Here is a 25,060-nt window from a genome sequence, read left to right as displayed (position 1 = left end):
AGATTTGAATCAAATTTGTAAAATTGCATAAGCCAAGTACTAAACACCCATTGGCGGCTAATGACTTGCCTGTGTACTGCATGGGAAAATAAGAGCACATTCCATTAAAATCAGAGGGGAGTTTGTGTCAGTGGCCTTTTATTAGACATATTTTTCATTTTGTTCCATTCTGAAAGGTCCCAAACATTTATCTCTTTGTGGTCAATAAATCCAAGTCTCACTGCTGAGATTGAGGCTGTCCTAAAATGGACACCATACAAAACAAATAACTTTTCACTCTCCATATCAAAAGTGTCAAACAACCACTCGCGGTATCATGTCTCTCTCGGTTCTGATCTTTTCCGACACAGAGGGGGCGAAAAAAACAAGCCGAAGCCCTTCATCTCCTCTAATTAATGTTGCCTACCAATTCGATACATTATTGATAAGTTGCCCACAACAGATAAGTAACAGTTTGGATGATCAGTTAAAGCTCCRGCTACAACCTMCACCCACATCTGCTCCTAGGAGAGGAGCTAGCGTAAAAACGTGGGCTTTTCATCTCGAAGGCTAGTAGGCAGTGAGATGTAATGGGAAAGTTTTTCAGCAGCTGCGTTTCTTTAGGCTCTCTGTCGAGAKGTTGTTTATAAAATTGAGTTTCACATGTAGCACMTTCATCTGTAAGGTTTTTAATGAACAGAGAGGCATGTTAGAGTGTGTTCACAGTCTGTACGTTCAAAGAGGACATTGTTAACACCCCAAAAAATTGACAGAAAAAATAAGTGTTCGCACCTCAGGATTTAATTTGAGAATCAGGGCGCCGCAATTAATATTGCTGTCAGATTACGATTGTACTGTAAATAATTAAATMAATATTTTTGCAATTTCGGGAGGCTACATAGTGAGGTTGCTAGCTTATGACGYCCCGATCAGCAAAGATGTTCTTGTGGCAGAAAAGGTTAAAGAAAAGGGAGTGTAGGCAACTGTACAGTACATTTAAATGTGACTCAATTTCTTACTGTAACCTTTKCATATCTCTTTTTAAAATAAGCTTTTTGGACAGATTTTCTTCCGGGCTAATTTGGTTAAGTGTTTTCTGTATAAATGAAGTATTAGTGTTGATCAACACAAACATACACATCCCATCTTGCGATCATACTCAACCAATTCAGGGCCCAAGGCCCTCTACCAATTCTGAAACATTCCAGTCTTTCATCCATTCCGGAGCCCCAATTAGTCCCTTTGATCATRATAATCTTACATTTAAGACCACTGTAATCCAAACTGACAGGACCTACCATGTCATTCACCAATGGGGGCTAACTCAGCTAAAGCGTCTGTTTTCTGTTCACTTAGACAAGATCTTAGTTAGCTCCCATTAAATTGACTGTCATCATCTAAGATTTAATTACAGCGTTTACTAACATATGCATTTTTTCAGTATTTTCCCTCCCTGGCGGCATTTCCAAACTAGGCAGGCTAATATACGGCTCAGATGCTAAAGCTATTATTTCCACACCAGTACGCATGCATAATAGCCAAATATAGCTTTCATTAATTCAGCKATAAACTGAGATACAGAATATCAGGACAGTTTTGTCATGTAAAATGTGTCTCTCAATTTAGGACAAATGTGACCTAACAAATGCCACGCAGCCATATTCTTAGTGTCATTCGAGAATGCATGACTCAATAGGACCAATGTTGTAGTCTTTCTTCCGCTTGAGTGGAAACAACAAACAACTTGCCAATGGCCCCTCTCTAGTTGTCACTGTGTACCTGGAATGGCTCAGGAAAACACACACACACACACACACAAGTCAATGGATTCAATCCGTTCGGACAGGATTGAGAACACAAGCGGAAGCAGGCTGATTGAATGTGTGAGATACATATATTGTACACACACTCAACACACACATAGGCAGACTCGCTTTCACTCACACACACATCCCATTTGAAATAAATCCAGCTTCGCCAATAGCGCTGAATTAGACGAGAGAAGAAAGATGACAAGGCAGACAAAAGGCACAGAGCGCTTCTAATAACACACATGACTCATTCAATTTAGATGCTCCCCTCAACCCCTACTAATTCTACATTTTCCAATTTGCATACACYTTTTAACCTTGGCAGCTCACTCCACACAATCCATTTCCCCAGGCCAATCTATCCCCATCCATCACCTTGCGGAGATCAGGGAAAAAAAGGCTGTAGGTAGGATAGGTAACCAGGCATCGGACAGAGGCTCTCCAAGCTCAATCAGGTCAGAGCTGGGTCATGTTCGGTGTTCATGCACCAAACGGAAGAAGATGGGGGGAAACTACTTGGACTTGACCAATAAGAAATGCTAGAGGATACAGTTGCATGCTGGGTTGATGAGCGGTCAGTGACAGGCTTCAGGGACGGTAAGTAAATCTCTGGATACATACGTACAATATTGGCAGAACATAATGAACGTCTCTCTTCAGGCTTTGAAAGGCTCCCTTTTCAAAGACAATAACGGTTCATATGAATGAAACATACTCTTTTGGAGATACATCTCGGTTCACGGTGTATCAATAAATAATTGTCACTTTCTTAACCATAACCTGGCTTAACTGGCCTCTAGGCCACATGGCTAGTGAACACAATCCTGGAAAGGTTTAATCCTGTATTGATCCAGGTCAATGATCTGAATGTATGACCTGTACTGTTGCGATACTATCTTCTCAGTAAATATGTTAACATGACTCTCTGCCTCATCCATACAACTAACATAGTCAACTGGTGTCAGAAGTGGGATCCGAACTCACTAACGTAACAAACACTGCACAATGTCTAACCGTTTAAGAAGTTGTGTGGAACGTACGAGCCCAGTAAAAATACTCTTCCTCCAAGACTTATGCAGATTGTCAGTCGTTTTTTATCCCTTCTCTGATTTTAGTATTTGCATACTAATCCCACTTCAGAATTGCTCGACTAAAATGGCAGCTTTGCATTAATGACTCTCTTTTCCTCTCCTGTGTGAGTCAGGTGGTGTGTCCTCATAGGAGGCCAGTCCTGATCCCCTAATTCCAGGGATTGGAAGAACAGACGATACGGAAGACCACAAGAAATCTGRCTGAAAAGCAAGCTTCTTTCCGCCTTTAGTACACAACAAGGAAACCCGTCATTCTTTCAAACAAGAAATCCCTTACATAGCACTAGGCACAGGGATTATGCTTTTCTATGAATTTCCAATGTTGCGGGGCTACAGGAGGGCAAAGGAAAATATGTGAAGGCAGAAATGGATACAGTGTGTTTGTGTGTGTACCTGTATGACACTTTCCCACTGTCCTTGGGTCTGGCTGTGCTTGTAGGGGGGAGAAGAACAGTTTGTGTCCTTGGATGCTCYTTATTGGGCCTTCTGTGAAACACAGTGGGGGTTTTATAAAGCCAAGCCAGCAGAAAACACAGGCACAGGGGCCAGAGAGCTTCCCACCAGGTCACTCACCCACAGCCAATCAGAGCACAGGCTAAAGGATGTGGAAAAGCAGATGTTGTCTCTGTCTCTCTCGGTGTCTTTTCCACCTTTTTCACTTGTATCCCTCTTTTCCTTTCTGTTTAGTCGGACTCAAATTTAGTCAAGTTTAGTCAGACTTAGAATTGACAAATGTTTCACCACAGCACCCCAGAGCATAAAATGTACTAATAAAAATWATGAGTTTATACAAAATGCATGTCATGCCGTTTTCTCCTCTTAGAAAAATGATTACCTACGTGTAGTAAAGCACACTCTAGTATGTAACTATAAACGTCTGTTTCTTGTGCTTCATAGGGTGATAGATTTAAATAAATGTAGTCACACATACACTATGTAATAKAACAGAATGTGGGCAACACTCAATTTAGTGGATTTGGCTATTTCAGCCACACCCATTGCTGACAGGTGTATAAAATCGAGCACACAGCCATGCAATCTCCATAGAACATTGGCAGTAGAATGGCCATAATGAAGAGCTCAATGACTTTCAATGTGGCACTGTCATAGGATGCCATCTCTCTAACAAGTCAGTTCGTCACATTTCTGCCCTGATAGAGCTGCCCCGGTCAACTGTAAGTGCTGTTATTGTGAAGTAGAAATGTCTTAGAGAGCAAAAACGGCTCAGCCTCAAAGTGGTAGGCCACACAAGCTCACAGAACAGGACAACCGAGTGCTGAAGCGTGTAGCGTGTGTAAAACTGCCTCTGGAAGCAACATCAGCACAAGAACTATTCGTCTGGAGCTTCATGAAATGGGTTTCCATGGCCGAGCAGCCGCACACAAGCAAAGCATCGGTTGGAGTGGTGTAAAGRTCGCCGCCATTTGACTGGAGCAGTGGAAACGCGTTCTCTGGAGTGATGACTCAAGCCTCACCATCTGGCAGTTCGACAGGATAATCTGGGTTTGGCGAATGCCAGGAGTTGACTACCTGCCCCAATGCATAGCGCCAACTGTAACGTTCGGAGGAGGAATAATGGACGGGGGCTGTTTTTCATGGTTCAAGCTAGGTCCTTMAGTTCCAGTGAAGGGAAATCTTAATGACATTCTAGACAATTCTGTGCTTCTAAATTTGTGGCAACAGTTTGGGGAAGGCCCTTTCCTGTTTCAGCATGCCAATGCCCCGTGCACAAAGTGAGGTCCCTACAAATGTTTTTTTTTTAGATCGGTGTGGAATAACTTGACTGGCCTGCACAGAGCCCTGACCTAAACCCCATCGAACACCTTTGGGATGAAATGAAACGCCGACTGCAAGCCAGGCCTAATGGCGCAACATCAGTGACCGACCTCACTAATGCTCTTGTGGCTGAACGGAAGCAAGTCCCCGCAGCAATGTTCCAACATCTAGTGGAAAGCCTTCGCAGAAGAGTGGAGGCTGTTATAGCAGCAAAGTTGGGACCAACTCCACATTAATGCCCATGATTTTATAAGGAGATGTTCCATGAACAGGTGTCCACTTACTTTTGGTCATGTAGTGTATCACTACTATGCAAACACACACACCATGCAACAATTTGCACATTCTATGAAAAATATTATTCACCATCATTTTCTCCTCCAAGTATGAGTCCTTAAAAATTACACCAATGTTGATTCTTTAAACCCACCTTCTGTTACAGTAATGAGCTACACTGTCTCTTTGTCACACTCTAAATGTTAGCGTCTGACTCCTCTTCACCCTGCGCCCTCAGAGATGAGCTGTCACTCAGCAAATTAGCTGCAGCAAATGCCCGTCACACCATGCCTGCCCATATCTCCTCAGCCACTTAAAAATAACTCTGTTCACAGCCCCACCACCACCACCCCCCATACCCTCCTTTTACCCACTGCCACCACCCTGTCACCCACGAGCTTGAAGAAGACGCGCGGTGGCATCAGAGGGATGCTAAKGCCTTGTTTAAGTGCTCAGAGCTCCAGCGGGTGAAGGGGTTAGCCCTGGGCTCATTACAGACCTCACATTCAGTCAATAAGATTTCGGCGCAGCAGAGTGACTAACCTTGCCTCACCCAGGGCCCTCACTAATGTGAATATATTGAATGCTAGGGCAATGTGGCGGGGGCTCCCGAGTGTCGAAGCAGTCTAAGGCATTGCATCTCAGTGCAAYGGGTATCACTACAGACCCTTGATTCCAGGCTGTATCACAATCCCATAGGGCGGCGCACAATTGGCCCAYCGTCGTTAGGGTRTGACCAGGGTAGGCTGTCATTGTAAATAAGAATTTGTTCTTAACTGACTTGCCTAGTTAAATAAAGACGTTTTATTTTATATCAGCCTCAGCTTTGCTGCAGTAGAGCCACTCATTAGCATTAGATTTGAATTTGTGTTTCATTAACTTCTAAAGAAAGTATGCTGACTTTACCATGAACTTTGACTGAGAGCCCCTGGAGGCTTATCCATTTTTCACCTTCTCTGTGGGTGATTTTTGGAGGACTTACATCAACTTTTCATTCTTTTCTGGCTAGTTCCCTTTTGGGGACTTCTTTGAGCACCATAGCCCAGCTCTTATTTGTCTCTAGCAGGACGAGGCGTGACTCTCAAATGTCTCTGCACAGCCAAGGTACCCCTGGAATAAGCTGTGGCCCAGTGTAGTCCGCTATGTCCCCTGTGTCACCCCCTCCCCCTCTCATTCATCCGTCTCTGGGGTTGTGGAGGCAGCTGAAAAGGGAGAGTCGCTTGGCGGATCTATCCGGATGAATATGAATGAGAGCTCAGCTCCTTGGCAGCACACACACACACACACAGTCTCGGGGTTGCTTGAAACTGCCTGAGCTGTCTCCAGCTCTACAGTGTCAGTGGGAGGAAAAACCTGCCACCGTATCAGCTTGCTGTCTCCAAAGACAGGCCCTCGAATCCCCTTTCAGACTCTCCAAGACTAGGGGGAGGGAGAGAGCGAGTGGGAGAAAGGGAGAGAGAGAGTGAAAGAGAGAGATAGAAAGGACTAGCTGAGTGAGTGAGTGAGTGAGTGAGTGAGTGAGTGAGTGAGTGAGTGAGTGAGTGAGTGAGGGAAAGGGGACTAGCTGAGAGAGAGAGAGAGAGAGATGGCTCAGTTAGAAGTTGTGAGTGGCTATGATCGACCAGTCTGAAAAAAGCCATGTTTAAGCCTCGGAAACGTACTGTCAGATTTCCCCTTTAATGTACATTTGAACGCCTTAATATCCGGCAGCGATGGCTCTTTCTTTGCCAAGATGAAACTTTAGTCTTAAAGAGAAAATAAAAAAGGGACCTGGAGAATGTCAGTGGTGGTAGAGGATGTGTGTGTCTTTAGTGTGTGTGTATGTATTTGAACACGTCCAGGTAGGGTTCAGGCAGTGGTGCTACAGCCCCTAAGCAGGACTTGGTTTCAGCAACCTCCTTAATAATTGAGCTTTGTTGGCCTGCTAATCAATTAGCTAAATAATTCAGTATGCAGTGTGCAGGAGAGGAGAGTTATAGTAAATAACAGCCATGGATCACCTCGCTTAGAGGCAGTTTTCTGATTAATATGGTACGAATGGCACTGGTGTGGTCACTGCGGTATTGAATGTAAACATCCATCTCTTTTAGCGATGGAGCTACTGCGTAGCATCTTACTCCACAGCACTAAAGCAGGAGTCCTCTCCTGAAAAGTCCACAGCATTTTATAGTTGCTATCTATTAGCAGCACTGAAGTCAGCAATTTCCAACAGGGTAGTAGTCATAGCTAGCAACCTACACAACACTACAAGCAGTAATTTCTAGCTCTCACATGTCCTATGTTGTTGCTTTCCAGATATGTGAATGCACAGACATATTGTCACGCAATCCTGAGGCCCATTGTCATGCTATTCATCCGCCACAGAAGCCCTAGCATTAAATATCTTCACATTTTACTCTGACACTACCGCTTAGCATCTTTTTTTTAATTGATTCCCAATCACGGCCGGTTGTGATACAGCCTGGAATCAAATCAGGGTCTGTAGTGACACCTCTAGCACTGAGATGCAGTGCCTTAGACCTCTTCGCCACTCGGGAGCCCGATGTGCATTCCCAACCTGTCACAGAGTCACTGGGCACAAAGTCTGTCCACAAAGTCTGTCCAYAATTTGGGAATCCCTTGTTTTTAAAAATAAGACTCCAACTCCTAAACGGTAAACACTGGGATAAGAAGGATAGAAAACGATAGGTTATTGTACTGTATGCTGATTTCGATCCTCATGCCCCATTCGTCCTGTGATTGGCGGGATTACGCTGGTAATTGGGTCTTTAAGTAGCTGTCCTACCACTTACGGACTCCATACGGACTAAATAATTAAATAAACAGAGTCAAAGTGAACTAGTCCGATGGAGGTAGTGGGGCTGAGGCTGGGGGGATGAGGTGGCTGAGGCGGGGGGATCTTGACAGGGACTGGCCCTGGGCGGCTGACCCCGGTGCAAGCTGAGGCTTGGGGAGGAGGGTGAAGCGCCTTGACTGGCCACGCTCTCAGGTCCTCCTTAGAGCAGGCAGCAGGTACACCCCCTCTTCTATGGGATTTTTTCTTGGCTGCCACAATCTATCTTTCTCTCTCTCGCCGCCTCTTGGACTGTTTCTCTCTCACTGTCTTTCTTTATCTCTCTCTTCTCCACTGGTCTAATTTGATTATCTGTCTCCTGCTATCTTTCTCCTCTCCCTCCTACTCAGTATCCTCTCTTGTCAATATCTCTCTTTCCCTCCCTCTCTTTCTTCCTCTCTTTCTTCCTTATTTATTTTTCTCTCTGTCTCTCCTTTCTTATTTGACTCTTAGTCTCTTTCTCTACTTCCTCATCTGCTTCTCTTTTATTTGTCTGCACTTTTCATCCTCAATGTCTGAGTACTTGTAATATTTAAATACTGTCGGCACTATACGTTCATAACAACACTATTGTACAGATGTAGGATTTTAATTTGCCCAGCAGGAAATGCTGCCCACCAGGAAATGCAAACTTGTAGTGTATTCAAGGTTTAAAAAGGCTTCTAACGTATGTAATTTCCCCTTTAAAATGTTAGACTTGATTTTCCCGAACAAAAATTGTAGCAAACATTTTTTTCCATGAAATTTAATCCACATAATAATTCACAATTCCTGTAGCTGCAGGATTATTTTCCTGCTGTAGCAAACTGGCTCAAATTCAGATCCTACATCTGTATGTTCTAAGTATACTTGGTATCCATGAGTACATCTGACTCAGGGAAAGTAGATAAAGGGCTTCATTAGCAAAATCCCAAAGTATACCTTTAAAGATTGTTTGCAATTCATTTGGCCTTCGCCTCTCTCTGCAGCAACAGCAATTGCACAATGATCAATGTAATTATTATCTACGATCGATGGCAGGTGGGGAAGGAGCAGTGCTTATACAAATACAAACACACACGCACACACACTTATTCATAGTCATGTTCAATGTCACCCTCTGCAAATGCTTGCCTGAAAGACCATGAACTGGGAGACTCCCAAAAAGATTGGTGTAAAATTTTTAATCAGAAGATGTTGTGTTCCAATATGGTGTCATTTGACTCCAAATTCTGCCCTCTCTGCTACTCTGCTCAAAGTGTGTATGTGTGTTTGATAGTATGCAAGCAAGTTTGTGAGTGTGTACATTTATATGCGTATAGGGTACTTACAGTTGAAGTCGGAAGTTTACATTCACTTAGGTTGGAGTCATTAAAACTCGTTTTTCAACCACTCCACAAATTTCTAGTTAACAAACTATAGTTTTGGCAAGTCGGTTAAGACATCTACTTTGTGCATGACACAAGTCATTTTTCCAACAATTGTTTACAGAGAAATTATTTCATTTATAAATCACTGTATCACAATTCCAGTGGGTCAGAAGTTTACATACACTAAATTGACTGTGCCTTTAAACAGCTTGGAAAATTCCAGAAAATGATGTCATGGCTTTGGAAGCTTCTGATAGGCTAATTGACATAATTTGAGTCAATTGGAGGTGTACCTATGGATGTATTTCAAGGCATACCTTCAAACTCAGTGCCTCTTTGCTTGACATCATGGGAAAACCAAAAGAAATCAACCAAGACCTCAGAAAAAAATTGGAGACATCCACAAGTCTGGTTCATCCTTGGGAGCAATTTCCAAACGCCTGAAGGTACCACGTCCACGCAAGTATAAACACCATAGGACCACGCAGCCGTCATACCGCTCTGGAAGGAGACGCGCTCTGTCTCGTAGAGATGAACGTACTTTGGTGCGAAAAGTGCAAATCAATCCCAGAACAACAGCAAAGGACCTTGTGAAGATGCTGGAGGAAACAGGTACAAAAGTAACTATATCCACAGTAAAAACGAGTCAAGCTCAGCAAGGAAGAAGCCACTGCTCCAAAACCCCCCATAAAAAAGCCAGACTACGGTTTGCAACTGCACATGGGGACAAAGATCGTACTTTTGGAGAAATGTCCTCTGGTCCGATGAAACAAAAATATAACTTTTTGGCCTTAATGACCATCGTTATGTTTGGAGGAAAAAGGGGGAGGCTTGCAAGCCGAAGAACGTCATCCCAACCATGAAGCACGGGGGTGGCAGCATCATGTTGTGGGGGTGCTTTGCTGCAGGAGGGACTGGTGCACTTCACAAAATAGATGGCATCATGAGGCAGGACAATTATGTGGATATATTGAAGCAACATCTCAAGACATCAGTCAGGAAGTTAAAGCTTGGTCGCAAATGGGTCTTCCAAATGGACAATGACCCCAAGCATACTTCCAAAGTTGTGACAAAATGGCTTAAGGACAACAGAGTCAAGGTATTGGAGTGGCCATCACAAAGCCCTGACCTCAATCCCATAGAAAATTTGTGGGCAGAACTGAAAAAGCTTGTTTAAGCAAGGAAGCCTACAATCCTGACTCAGTTACACCAGCTCTGTCAGGAGGAATGGGCCGAAATTCACCCAACTTATTGCGGGAAGCTTGTGGAAGGCTACCCGAAACYTTTGACCCAAGTTAAACAATTTAAAGCCAATGCTACCAAATACTAATTGAGTGRATGTAAACTTCTGACCCKATGGGAATGTGATGAAAGAAATAAAAGCTGAAAGAAATAATTCTCTCTACAATTCTTCTGACATTTCACATTCTTAAAATAAAGTGGTGATCCTAACTGACCTAAGACAGGGTATTTTTACTAGGATTAAATATCAGGAATTGTGAAAAACTGAGTTTAAATGTATTTGGCTAAGGTGTATGTAAACGTCCGACTTCAACTGTATATTATGCGGCTTTCACAAGGGCCAGTGGACAGTAGTTAAGATACCCAGATATATCAGGGTCAGAGAGGGACTCAACGGGGGTCCAGCAGCGTGATTAGTATGCAGGCTAGTACACCTCCCCTGGGTCTCGGCAGAGTGTGTGTGTTTGTTTGTGTGTGTGTTAGTATGCCTCTCCATGCCTGTGTGTGTGTGACCTTCATGTAGAACCGTGTCTACAAACACTTAATTATCCTCTTACTACTCAGGTTGCCCATCTCGCCGTGAGACAGATGTGTCATGTGTTAGTCATGTATCTGTGGAATAAACAAGCACTCGCTCTCTCTCGCTGGAACAGGCTAATAGATATTTAGCAGATTTTTAGGGGCGTTTGTGATGCTTTACTGTTTACCATTGACCCAGCTGTGCTGATATGACATTTTATTGGCTGGGATAAAAGCTATTTAAACCTGCCGCTAAGGCATCACTGTAAGTTCCATATGCTCCATTCCCTATGTAACAACCTTTAGAGAGGGAGAGTACGAACTCTGACTCACCTCTTCAAACCATAGTATATTACAAATTGGTGTGTGTGTTTTTATTACTTTACTAGGCAAGTCAGTTAAGAACCAATTCTTATTTACAATGACGGCCTACACCAGCCAAACCCAGGCAACGCTGGGCCAAATGTGCGCCGCCCTATGGGACTCCCAAACACGGCCGGTTGTGATACAGCCTGGGGTGTGTGTGTGTGTGTGTGTGTGTGTGTGTGTGTGTGTGTGTGTGTGTGTGTGTGTGTGTGGGCAGAAATCCGGGGCCAGCAAAAATGTAGGAACTCAAATCATCACTAAATTATAATAAAAGTATTGTCTACCTACAGTATAACCCAGGGTTTCCCAAACTCGCTCCTGGGGCCAGCCCTGGGTGCACGTTTAGTTTTTTACATTAGCACTACACAACGGATTCAAATAACAATCAAAGTATTACTGCCCTGATATGACAGTAATACTCACAATAGGCTTGGAAATCTCTCAGATCACTGGCTCAGCGACCAGGAGATAGTAGTCTGGGTGGCCACAAATAATATTGACTCAAAACAAATGAACTTTTTTAATTACTCTGACATTTTTTAAATAAATAATTACATCCTTAACTTAACTTTTCCTAAAGTCTATCCAACACACTGTCATTGTTAGAATCTTAATATCACAGATATAATTTTTGTTAGAAGCAGTTTTTAGGGGCCTAGTGTTTAGAGCATTGGGCCAGTAACCTGAAAGGTTGCTGGATCAAATCCCTGAGCTGACAAGGTAAAAATCTGTCGTTCTGCCCCTGAACAAGGCAGTTAACCCATTGTTCCCTGGTAGGCCMTCATTGTAAATAAATATTTGTTCTTAACTGACTTGCCTAGTTCAATAAAGGTTAAAAAAAAATTAAGAGGGCATGTTTTTAGTTTTTTTATGCCCATCAGGCCTGCACAGCGGATGATGGCCAATTGAAACTACACCTAAACTACAGTATATCGAAACTCATTTCACACATATAATAGAGTTAGCCTAAAGAAAATAATAAATTGACAATAGTCTGATGGGTGAGAACATTATCAATTGTTAAATGGTTTATGAAGAAGAATCTGATGAACAGTGCAGCTTGGAATTGACACAGGCAGGAAAATGAGTGCCAAAAGTTTAGTGGGTGGAATAGTGGAGAGCAATTGGAGGTTTACTTAGTAGCAATGCAAATATCATGGTACAGCTATATGGATACTCAACTACTAAGGCACTTTTTAATGGTAAATTAACAAACATTCAATTGTCAAGAGGAGTAAAACAAGGTTGTCCACTATTGGCATATCAATTTATTGTGACCATCGAAATGTTAGCTATTAAAATCAGATCCAACAATAATGCAAAAGAGTTAGAAATCAAGGGATTAAAAACAAAGGTGTCATTGTACACTGATGATTCATGCTTTCTTTTATATCCACAATTTGGATCGCTCCACAGCCTCGTAGAGGATCTAGATACTTGTTCTAACCTCTCTGGATTACAACCAAATTACGATAAATGTACTATGTTACGTATTGGATTACAAAAAAATACAACTTTTACATTACCGTGTAGTTTACCAATAAAATGGTCTGACGGTGATGTGGACATACTCGGTAAACATATCCCGATAGAAAGAAATTATCTAAATACAATACATTTTAATAGAAAGTTAGCCAAATTAGATACGTATTTTCGTTTCCATGGTAGCAAAATCGTGTATATTTGTGGAAAAATCTTCCTGATTAACTCTTTAGTCATATCCCAGATTACCTATTTGCTTATGGTCTTGCCTACACCTAGCGACCTGTTTTTTTTATTATATGAACAAAAAAATATGACATTTGATTTCGAACAGCAGACAGACAAAATTAAACAGGCCTATTTAAAGGTGTCAGTCATACAAAAGTTATACTCACATTAAATCCGAAATGGTTCTCTAGCAGATTAGTAAGAATGTCTCACCCCATGTTCAAGAATGGCCTTTTCCCTTTATTCAGATTAKAACCTCTCCCTTTCAGTTATTTGAAAATGAAATAATCTCCAAAATAGCACTATTTTTAAAACAAGCCATAGAAAGTTGGCTGCAAATTCAGTTTATCCACCAGAAAAGACAGAACAAATAATACAACAATTATTGTGTTTAAAATCAAAAATACYAATTGATAACAAACCATATTTTGGGGATTATTTTTTATTTTTTAAATATTATTTTTATAAATTATATAATAAATAGGACTGGTGGAGTTATTTAACAAATGTTGCTAACAAAAATATATGGAAATGTCTGCTCTACCCAAAATTACAACCAACTAATTGCAGCATTACCACAAAAATGGAAGAGTGTATGTGGAAGAGGGAAAAACGAAGGAACTTCTCTGRTGGCCCTGCATTAAAGACCAAAATTGGTTGAAGAATAAATAAATAAAAAAGTATACCAGTTTCAATTAAGTACCAAAAAATTGACAGCTGTGCCATATAGATTGCTAAATACTTGGGAAGAGATTTTCAATGTACCGATTCCATGGCACATGATTTATGAACAGATACGCAAAACAACGCCTGATTCAAAAAGTTGCATTTTTCAATTTAAATTATACAAAATTCTTGCAACCAATAGAATGTTACATATATGGGGGATACAACCATCCCAGCTCTGCAGATTTTGCTGTGAAGACACCGAATCTTTAGATCATTTGTTTTGCTACTGTCCATACGTAGCTTGTTTTTGGTTGCAGGTTCATGAATGGTTGAATAAGGGCAACATTTACCTGGAGCTAACCCTGCAGATAGCACTACCAGGTGATTTGAAACATCATAGTCAATTCATCAATAATATAATAATACTTTTAGCAGAAATGTTTATCTTTAATTTACAATCTGTAGAAACTATGAAAATAGAAAGGGTCAGAACTTTTGTGAAACATCACAGCACAGTTGAAAAATATATGGCAAATATTTTTTTTTTTTAATGGATGGTGTTAAGAGATAGATGGGAGGGGTTGAGTTGAGCTGAAGGGTGGGATTAAAAACAAAATGATAACTATTGTAAAATACATTGCGTCCATGAAATATATATAGTATGTATAAGCTGGAAGTAGAAGCCTAAGTGTTGTTGTCCATTAGTTTACTCCAATTAGGGGAGGGGTAGTAGGGTTAGGGGAAAATAATATATTTCTACCTTTTCACACGTGTGTGTGAATATCTCTAACAGTCACCCCAGCATGAGTTGTTTTATGCATGTGATGTCAGAATGCACTATATGACTTTACATAAGTATTCATACCCTTTACTCAGTACTTTGTTGAAACACCTTTGCCAGTGATTACAGCATCGAGTCTTCTTGGGTATGACGGCACAAGCTCTGCAAATCCTCTCAAGCTTTGTTAGATTGGATGGGGAGAGTTGCAAGACAGCTATTTTCAGGTCTCTACAGAGATTTTTAGATCGGTTTCAAGTCCGGGCTCTGGCTGGGCCACTCAAAGACATTCAGAGACTTGTCCCGAAGCCTCATCTGCATTGTCTTGGCTGTGTGCTTAGGGTCATTGTCCTGTTGGAAGGTGCAACTTCACCCCAGTCTGAGGTCCTGAGCGCTCAGGAGCAGGTTTTCATCAAGGATCTCTCTGTACTTTGCTCCGTTCATCTTTTCCTCGATCCTGACTAGTCTCCCAGTCCCTGCCGCTGAAAAACATCCTCACAGCATGATGCTGCCACTACCATGCTTCACCTTAGGGATGGTGCCAGGTTTCCTCCAGACGTGACGGTTGGCATTCAGGCCAAACAGTTCAATCTTGGTTTCATCAGACCAGAGGTCTGAGAGTCTTAAGGTGCCTTTTGGCAAACACCAAGCAGGATGTCATGTGCCTTTTATTGAGGAGTGGCTTCTGTCTGGCCACTTTACCCTAAAGGCGTGACTGGTGGAGTGATGCAGAGATGGTTGTCCTTCTGGAAGGTTCTCCCATCTCCACAGAGGAACTCTAGAGTGCTGTCAGAGTGACCATCGGGTCTTGGTCACCTGCCCGGATAGCTCAGTTTGGCCGGGGGTCCAGCTCTAGGAAGAATCTTGATGGCTCCAAACTTCTTCCATTTAAGAATGACGGAGGCCACCGTGTTCTTGGTGACCTTCAATGTTGCAGACATGTTTTGGTACCCTTCCTCAGATCTGTGCCTCGACACAATCCTGTCTCTGAGTTCTACGGACAAATTCTTTAGACCTCATGGCTTGGTTTTTGCTCTGACATGCACTGCCAACTGTGGGACCTTATATAGACAGGTGTGTGCCCTTCCAAATCATGTCCAATTAATTGAATTTACCACAGGTGGACTCGAATCAAGTTGTAGAAACATCTCAAGGATGATCAACGYAAACAGGATGCAACTGACCTCAATTTCAAGTCTCATAGAAAAGGGTKTGAATATTTATGTAAATAAGGTATCTGTTTTTTCTTTTTAATACATTTGTAAACAACGCTTTGTTGTTATGGGGTAATCTTTGTAGATTGCAGAGGATTAAAAAAWATATATATTTTAGAATAAGGCTGTAACGTAACAAAATGTGGAAAAAGTCAAGGGGTCTGAATCCCTTCCAAAGGCACTGTATTCGGAAAGTAATTTKTCCACATTTTGTTACGCTACAGCTTTATTCTAAAATGTATTAAATGATTTGATTTCCTCACCGATCTACACACAACAAACCATAATGAGAAAGTGAAACAAGGTTATTAAGTTGGCAATACATCAGTTGCTGTAGCCTATTATTTGCAAGGCACATTGGGGCATAAATAGAAAATCTTGTTTGTTTCATTTTACTGGACTCATGGTTAGTCACAGTGGAGGGAGGAAGAGAGTGTGAGTCGAAGTGGAGAAGTGTTGTGGTGATAAATAAAACAATATATAAAATTCACTCAACAGCACCCCTTTTTTATTTTACCAGGTAAGTTGACTGAGAACACGTCCAGCAACGACCTGGGGAATAGTTACAGTGGAGAGGAGGTATGAGCCTGGGGATGATTAGGTGACCATGATGGTATGAGGGACAGCTTGGGAATTTAGCCAGGACACCGGGGTTAACACCCCTACTCTTATAATAAGTGCCATGGGATCTTTAATGACCTCAGAGAGCYAGGACACTRGTTTAACGTCCCATCCGAAAGACAGCACCCTACACAGGGCAGTGCCAATCACTGCCCTGGGGCATTGGAATATTTTTTAGACTAGAGGAAAGAGTGCCTCCTACTGGCCCTCCAACACCACTTCCAGCAGCATCTGGTCTCCCATCCAGGGACTGACCAGGACCAACRCTGCTTAGCTTCAGAAGCAAGCCAGAAAGTGGTATGCAGGGTGGTATTTGCAGTTTTTCTCTTGTTATGTCAGTCATTGCAGACCTTAGAGAGCTCTTTATAACTTGTCAGAAATGTCTAGCAGAAATCAACTAGCCGATGTCAGCTAATGTTTTTTAGCCCATTGGTCTTTGTTTGAGTCACTCAAATATCACATGAAAACACACAAGACATGGCAAAATGTGGAGAATTGCAGGAAATTWGCTTAAAAGTTGCACTATGCAGAAATCGCTCCGCCATTTCCTGGTTGCTAAAACTCGAATAGTTCACCTCATTTTACTTTGTGACAAAATAAGTTAGTATAGTGAAGAGAATCATTGTACCATCTAAACCACAGTGAAACATATTTTCCATAACCAAAAATGTTGTTGTTTCAGCTGTTTGAAGCTAACGTGTAAAACTGAAAGTAAAAGACGTAACAATAAAACTTAAYAACTGGAAGCATATAAATAGCACACACAGAACAGATCTACCGCTTCTTAGCTGGTATTCTACAAACGGGACATTAAAAACGGTAATATCTTATGTTCCACCGAGTCGTGGCTGAACGACGACATGGATAATATACAATTGGCTGCGTTTTCCATGCATCGGTAGGACAGAACAGCTACGGCGACAAGATGACGGGTGGTGGTGTGTGTCTATTTGTCATTAACAGCTGGTGAGCAATGTCTAATATTAAGGAAGTATCGAGGTAATGCTCYCCAGAGGTAGAGTACCTCATGATAAGTTGTAGACCACACTATCTACCAAGAGAGATTTAATCTATATTTTTCGTAGCTGTCTATTTACCACCACAAACCGATGCTGACACTAAGACCACACTCAACAAGCTTTATGAAGCAAGCAAGAAAATGCTACATATCCCAACCAGAAGCCATGGATAACAGCAACATCCGCACCGAGCTAAAGGCTAGAGCTGCCGCTTTCAAGTAGCGGGACWCTAATCTGGACGCAATAAGAAATCCCGCTATACCCTCAGACGAACCATCAAACAGGCAAAACGTCAATACAGGACTAAGATTGAATCGTCAGATGTGGCAGGGCAGGGCTTGCAAACTATTACACGACTACAAAGGGTAACACAGCCGCGAGCTACCCAGTGATGCAAGCCTACCAGATGGCTAAATGCTTTTTATGCTCGCTTCGAGGCAAGCAACACTGAAGCATGCATGTTGTTATCAGCTCTCCGTAACCGATGTGAGCAAGACCTTTAAACAGGTAACAAAAAACAATTACCAGGACATGTACTCAGAGCAAGCGCGGACCAACTGGCAAGTGTCTTCACTGACATTTTCAACCTCTCCTGACCGAGTCTGTAATACCTACATGTTTCAAGCAGACCACCATAGTCCCTGTGTCCAAAGAAGCGAAGTAACCTGCCTAATGACTAATACGTCAGTAGCATGAGGTGCTTTGAAAGGCTGGTCTTGGCTCACATAACACCATCATCCGGAAACCCTAGACCCACTCCAATTCGCATACTGCCCAAACAGATACACATATGACGCAATCTCAATCGCATTCCACACTGCCCCTTTCCACCTGGACAAAGGAAACACCTATGTGAGAATGCTGTTCATTTGACTACAGCTCTGAGTTCAACACATAGTGCCCACAAGCTCATCACTTCCTCAGGAGACTGAAAAGATTTGGCATGGTCCCCAGATCCTCAAAAGTTCTACAGCTGCACCATCGAGAGCATCCTGATTGGCTGCATCACCGCCTGGTATTGCAATTGCTCGGCATCTGACCGTAAGGCGCTACAGAGGGTAGTGCATACAGCCCAGTACATCACTGGGGGCAAGTACATCACTGGGCCAGAGTGCCAGTCTAGGTCCAAAAGGCTCTTTAACAGCTTTACCCCTAAGCCATAAGACTGTGAACAATTCATAAATGGCCACCCGGGCTATTTACATTGACACCCGCCCCTTTCTTTTTACTCGCTGTTTTATTATCTATGCATATTCACTTCACCTACCTAAATGTACAAATTACCTCAACTAACCTGTACCCCCATACATTGACTTCAGTACCGGTACACTGTATATAGCTCGTTATTGGTAATTTTTGTGTTACTTTGTATTTTATTTTTTCTATAGTTTATTTAAGTAAATATTTACTTAACTCTATTTTTGAACTGCATTGTTAGTTAAGGGCTTGTAAGTAAGCATTTCACGTAAGGTCTACTACACCTGTTGTATTCGGCGCATGTGACAAATAACATTTGACTTTGATAATTTGCGTTATTTATGACTGGTTATGACACTACAAAATACACATTTATTGAACAACAAAAAAATGTCCTGCCAAGAAGTTTCCTTCTTTTGTCAGTGCCTGAAACTTAGAGAGCTTTTTATGTCTCTAATTTTGGTTTGGTCAGGGTGTGATTTGGGGTGTGCATTCTATGTTTGGTTTTCTATGATTTTGTATTTCTATGTTTTGGCRGGGTATGGTTCTCAATCAGGGACAGCTGTCTATCGTTGTCTCTGATTGGGAACCATACTTAGGTAGCCCCTTTCCCTCCTTTCAGTGTGGGAAGTTGTCTTTGTTTGTGGCACTATAGCCTTAAGCTTCACGGTCGGTTTTGTATYGTTTATTGTTTTTGTCGYCGTCATCCTAAAGAAAAGGAATATGTACGCTAACAACGCTGCGCTTTGGTCCAGTTCTTTCAACGGTCGTGACACCTTTTTTTTGTTWAAATCTTAAATCCTTTGTTGTTGTTGTAATGAATTTGTTAGTCATGCTTTTTTCATCGTATTTTAAATAACTTGTAGAAAATACACYTTATGACACTGTCATGAAYCATTATGACCATCCAGTGTCACTTTACCTGGACTAAGAAAATACACTCTATGACACTCTCAAGAAGCATTATGACCTTCCAGTGTCACTTTACCTGGACTAAGAAAATACACTCTATGACACTCTCAAGAAGCATTATGACCTTCCTGTGTCACTTTACCTGGACTAAGAAAATGCACTTTATGACACTCTCAAGAAGCATTATGACCTTCCTGTGTCACTTTACTTGGACTGAGAAAATTAACTTTGACACTGTCAAGAAGCATTATGACCTTCACAATCATATAAGCCAGATAGGCCTATCACATGCATTCCCTTATATCAGTCATCAGTCAAAAAAAGGGTGTCTTGTCCTGCTCCTGAAATCTGCTCCTGCATTCATCCCAGTCATCAGTCAAAAAAAGGGTGTCTTGCCTGCTCCTTACATTGCTCCTGCATTCATCCAGTCATCAGTCAAAAAAAGGGTGTCTGTCCTGCTCCTTACATCTGCTCCTGCATTTCCCAGTCATCAGTCAGAAAGAGGTGTCTTGTCCTGCTCCTGAAATCTGCTCCTGCATTCATCCCAGTCATCAGTCAGAAAGAGGTGTTTGTCCTGCTCCTGAAATCTGCTCCTGCATTCATCCCAGTCATCAGTCAGAAAGGGGTGTCTTGTCCTGCTCCTGAAATCTGCTCCTGCATTCATCCCAGTCATCAGCAACAGAGCATTGAGGTGGGTGCATATCTGATATCAACGTGTTGCACAATTACAATGCGAATTAATATTGTAAATTGAAAAAATATATCACATAAACATACTGTTGACATGTAGGCTATGGTGTAATGGAATGTTTTGCCTTTGGTGGTAGGTTTGTGTGGGTTTGACACTCTTATGTAGGTGTCATAACCAGCCATGAATAACTACTGTTGTTGGTTTGTCTAATGTCTCATTCCATAATGCCTACAAATCCGAGTTGCTCCTAAGGGGGCTGCTTTCCCCACTGTAGGAGTAAGAAACAAGTCCCAAAACCTTCTGGCAGTTTGTGTTTCGGGAATTGATCGCTACATCCCAGTTGTGGATTTCATTTTTGACATCCAAATCAGCTGTAAGCTTAATCATTTTTATCAAAATCACACTTAGAATTGTCTCTGAATGTCCTGAAACGGTCATTAAAGCCCTTGATTAGATCAATGCAATCAGTGATTGATATACACTGACTGTACAAAACATGAGCAACACCTGCTCTTTCCATGAAACATAGACTGAACAGGTGCATCCAGGTGAAAGCTGTGATCCCTTATTGATGTCACTTGTTAAATCCACTTCAATTCAGAGACGATGAAGGTAGGAGACAGGTTAAATAAATATTTTAAGCTTTGAGACAATTGAGACATGGATTGTGTATGTGTTCCATTCAGAGGTGAATGAGCAAGACACAAAGACTTAACCTCTGGGTAGGGGGCAGTATTTTGAAGTTTGGATGACAAACGTGCCCAAAGTAAACTGCCTGTTAGTCAGGCCCAGAAGCTAGGATATGCATGGTAGTATTGGATAGAAAACACTCTTAAAGTTTCTACAACTGTTAAAATAATGTCTGTGAGTATAACAGACATGATTTGGCAGGCAAAACCCTGAGGACAATCCATCCAGGAATTGTTTTTTTTTAGGTCATTGGACTTTCCAAGCCTTTCTATGGGGATGCCAAATTATTCAGAACCAGATATCAGTTCCTATGGCTTCCACTAGATGTCAATAGTCTTTAGAAATTGTTCAATGTTTCACTCAGAAGGACTCAAGTCTTTTGGTGCAGTGAATGAGTGTTCGCTCATCACTGTTTTCTCCCGGTATTGTAACAGTTTATTCCTTCTTAAATTTGATCGATTATTCATATTAGGGTACCTGAGGTTGGATTAGAAACGTTGTTTGAAATGTTTGGACCAAGTTTACAGGTAAAGTTTTAGATTCCTTTCTGGGCATATTGGAACAGGTGTATTTCTGAATCAAAATTGCCAAATAAATGACATTTTTGGATATAAAGAAGGACTTTATTGAAACAAACGACCATTCATTGTGTAACTGGACATTTGGGATTGCAAAAAGATGAAGATCTTCAAAGGTAAAGGATTTATTTTATCGCTATTTCTGACTTTCGCGATGCATCTACTTGGTTGGAAAATGTTTTTAATGCTTTGTATGCGGGGAGCTGCCTCAGATAATCGTATGGTATGCTTTCGCCGTAAAGACATTTTGAATCTGACAAGCGGCTGGATTAACAAGATTACGCTTTAAATGATGGAAACACTTGTATCTTCATGAATGTTTAATATTCGAATGTAGTATTTTTGAATTTTGCTCTCTGCAATTTCACCGGATGTTGGCCAGGTGGGACGCTACCATAATTACTTTTGAACAGGGTATGGTAGTAGGTGCCAGGCACACCGGTTTGAGTCTTTCAAGAACTGCAACGTTGCTGAGTTTTCATGCTCAACAGTTTCCTGTGTGTATTAAGAATGGTCCATCACCCAAAGGACATCCAGCCAACWTGACACAACTGTGAGAAGCATTGGCGTCAACATGGACCAGCATCCCACTTCATGTTATAGACAGAAGCACGCTACATGGCTGAGATAATTGATGGGCTSGACATGCCGAGAGATGAGTTTGGATTGGTCTACCATMTAGCATATTTCTGTCTATAGCATGAGCTGCTCAGTATGTGTGGATAATGTTTTCTACGGCATCTTTTATTGAAAGATATCATGAAGAACTGAAAAAGTGTTGCATTGCTGCCCTGAAGTTAATAGTGCTATCGACAAAGATCAGGGGGTTGTTGATATGATGAACTACTTTCTGGAGGACTATTCTGCCATGCTGACTCTCTCTGACGGAAACGTAATCAGATGATGAGGAAATCCCTGATTTAGGTAAAAAACGTTGTCATTGAACCAGACATTGTAGAGTCTTCAACCTTCACTGTCATCAGAAGAAACGGCGATTAACAGTGTTGTTGTCACGGAAGAAGTTGAGAGTTTTGAAATTAGTGGAAAGCCCGGTAGAGGCAGCGAGATTATTTACAAATGSGGTGAGGGTCAAAAAGAGAACACAGAAGGCTGCTGTATAAAACACCTGTATCCGGATTACATCTTCAAACTAAGGGCAACCATGGCATCCATGACAGAGGGAGAAGCATTCATCCATGTATACAGGTAAGAGTCTAGCTACATTTTCAGACATACATTTCTAATTTTGTCAAAAAGTCGTTTTCATTTCAAAATAAAGTGAGACAGCCAGCTAACGTTAGCTAACGACTCCACTATGCAAGTAACCATTTCACTGTACCGTTTACGCCTTCTGTATCCTGTGCATGTGACAAATAAACATTTTATTTGATATAGTGCGTTTTTACTAGAGACGGTTATGTGGAGAACAACATGACCTTTGTAACGGTGAAATTAAGTTGTTAATTTTCAGCATAAAATGGGTATTATGCCACCTCCTGGTAGATTTGTGTGTTTACAATGTCTAATACACTCAGTGATAAAGGTATGGGATTCTGGGTAATCCACAGCAGATTTATGGAGAATTCTGTGGGTGAGTTGAAAATTGAATGGTCCCGGAATAGAAATGTATAAAGTTGACATTACATCATAAAATCCACCTTTTACATCGTACATTAGCAATGTATGTTATTAGTAACTGCTGTTGTTGGTTTGGCGTCAAACACTCTTTACATGTTATCTCAGTTTTCCATGTGGGTTTTATGTTAGCGCCCAACTTTAAAGAGAGCTAGCTAATTCGAAAATGCATCTTTGACTACTGACCATTCATCCATACTGTGTGTGTCCCATCATTGCAGCTTTGGAAATAATGAACTCTCCATTCATTGCTCCTTCCTGTGTTGACTTACTCACTTGAGGGACGGGACCAGGAAGTTCACACCTGAACCAAAGTCAGATTTGGGATGTACTAGATAAAGTGTATTTTGCCTACTACATTCACAAATTTTTGTCTTGAAATCTTTAGTTGTTTACTACACTATCGTATTCACTCTGTTTAGATGGCCTCACATGTGAATCCTTAAAGAGATGGGTGGGACTAAGGCTTAAGAGGGTGTCAATGATGCTGAATGTGTGTAGACAAAGAACAGCTGAGCTCCTGCCCAAGTCAAGTACTGTGTTTAGCTAAAAAAACAGATAATGTCCTGTTTGGAACACTGACAAGTAGAAAATTAATTTAACGTGTGTGTGTGTGTGTATGTGTGTGCATACTTGTCTGTCTGTCTGTCTATGACTGTGATATGTGCTTGTCCCACACTTAAGGTGAATGCTCTAACTTTCTATTCACTCTGTTGGTGATTAGCAAGACAGAACATTCAGGTTACAATCCCCACACCCCCACACTTCCATCCACCCCCAGCTAAAGTATCCAGCACAGAGAGAGAGAGAGAGAGAGAGAGAGAGAGAGAGAGAGAGAGAGAGAGAAATAAACAAATCAACATGCACATGTACTCTACTGTATGCTTATTGTTACTGTTCAATGTGTGGTTATTTTTGACACTTTGTTATTGTTGTTACTGTTGTCCCGTTGACAATTTTGATTCTCATTTTTATTCATTTTTAAATTGTATATATCCAAAATAAGTTTTGGCAATATGTACATTGTTACGTCATGCCAATAAAGCAAATTGAATTGAGAGAGAGACAGAGAGACAGAGACAGAGACAGAGACAGAGAGACAGAGAGACAGAGAGACAGAGAGACAGAGACAGAGAGAGAGAGAGAGAGAGAGAGAGAGAGAGGGAGAGAGAGAGAATAGTAGAGAGTACAACGAACCCCGTGGGGCTACAGCTCTGACTTGATATTCCTCCCATGTATGTGACAGCCTTGCCTTCATATGCAGCAGCAGCTCCACAGATGGAGAGGGATGCTGCAGGTCGCTGCTGCGTTATTTATGGTTACAGGCCGTCATTAGGCTCCATCAGTTACAGAAACAAACAACGGCCTATTAGCGGTGCCAATATCAATGTAGCGTCAATCAATGTAATGCCCTGTAGTGTACAGGCTACATTACGTGCTTTGAAACAACAAAAAAACGAAATTCCTTCAACGTAGCATAGCACAAAGTGAGCATTGTCACAGCCGAGGCCTTGACTTTTGTTTGGCTTGCCCACTTCGCAAAAACAATGCTTCTTCACTCTGTACGCTAGGGACTCTCTCGTAGCCCTGACTGAACTGGGTTAACCTCACCTGTTGAGGCGCATAAACCTCACAGCCCAGTTAATCCATGACTTATCTTCTCATCAAAATGAGATTAGCTATCTATTCCCACAGCTAGGGTATCGATTCACCCTGAGTCGGGTCGGAATTGGAAACGCAACAGAAGTCCCTACGGTCTAGCGCACTTTCCTCCGAGTTTTCCTCTGACAATGATTGATCGCTGTCCTACTGGACAGCTCAGTCAAGCATCAGATGAGCGTCAGGTGAACATTTGTCAGGGAGTTGGCCCTTGAGATCTTGCCTCCCCTAGGCTTCGCAACATTGTAGAGGGGTAATGAACGAAACCTCCCTAAAGCGAGAACATGTATGGGAGACAGAGGGACGAAAAGCAGTGACAGATTTGCCTGTAATTGAACAGAATAGGTTCAGGGAAGGTTGGACTGACTTGAACAGACAGCAAGGGCGCTTGCATTAATTCCAGGCTGTGTGTGTGTGTGTGTGTGTGTGTGTGTGTGTGTGTGTG

At 41.8% G+C, this 25,060-nt stretch overlaps 1 protein-coding gene across 1 annotated transcript in view; it reads right to left on the bottom strand.

Moving 5' to 3' along the window:
• LOC111969673 (receptor-type tyrosine-protein phosphatase T-like) overlaps window positions 1-25,060 on the bottom strand; it is a 398,678-nt gene that overhangs the window by 286,000 nt on the left and 87,618 nt on the right. The window lies entirely within an intron of this gene.

The sequence above is a fragment of the Salvelinus sp. IW2-2015 genome, linkage group LG11 (assembly GCF_002910315.2).
Source record: "Salvelinus sp. IW2-2015 linkage group LG11, ASM291031v2, whole genome shotgun sequence".
NCBI lineage: Eukaryota > Metazoa > Chordata > Actinopteri > Salmoniformes > Salmonidae > Salvelinus > Salvelinus sp. IW2-2015.
Note: the sequence above shows the minus strand (reverse complement) of the source record. Positions and strands in the feature narration are given on the sequence as shown.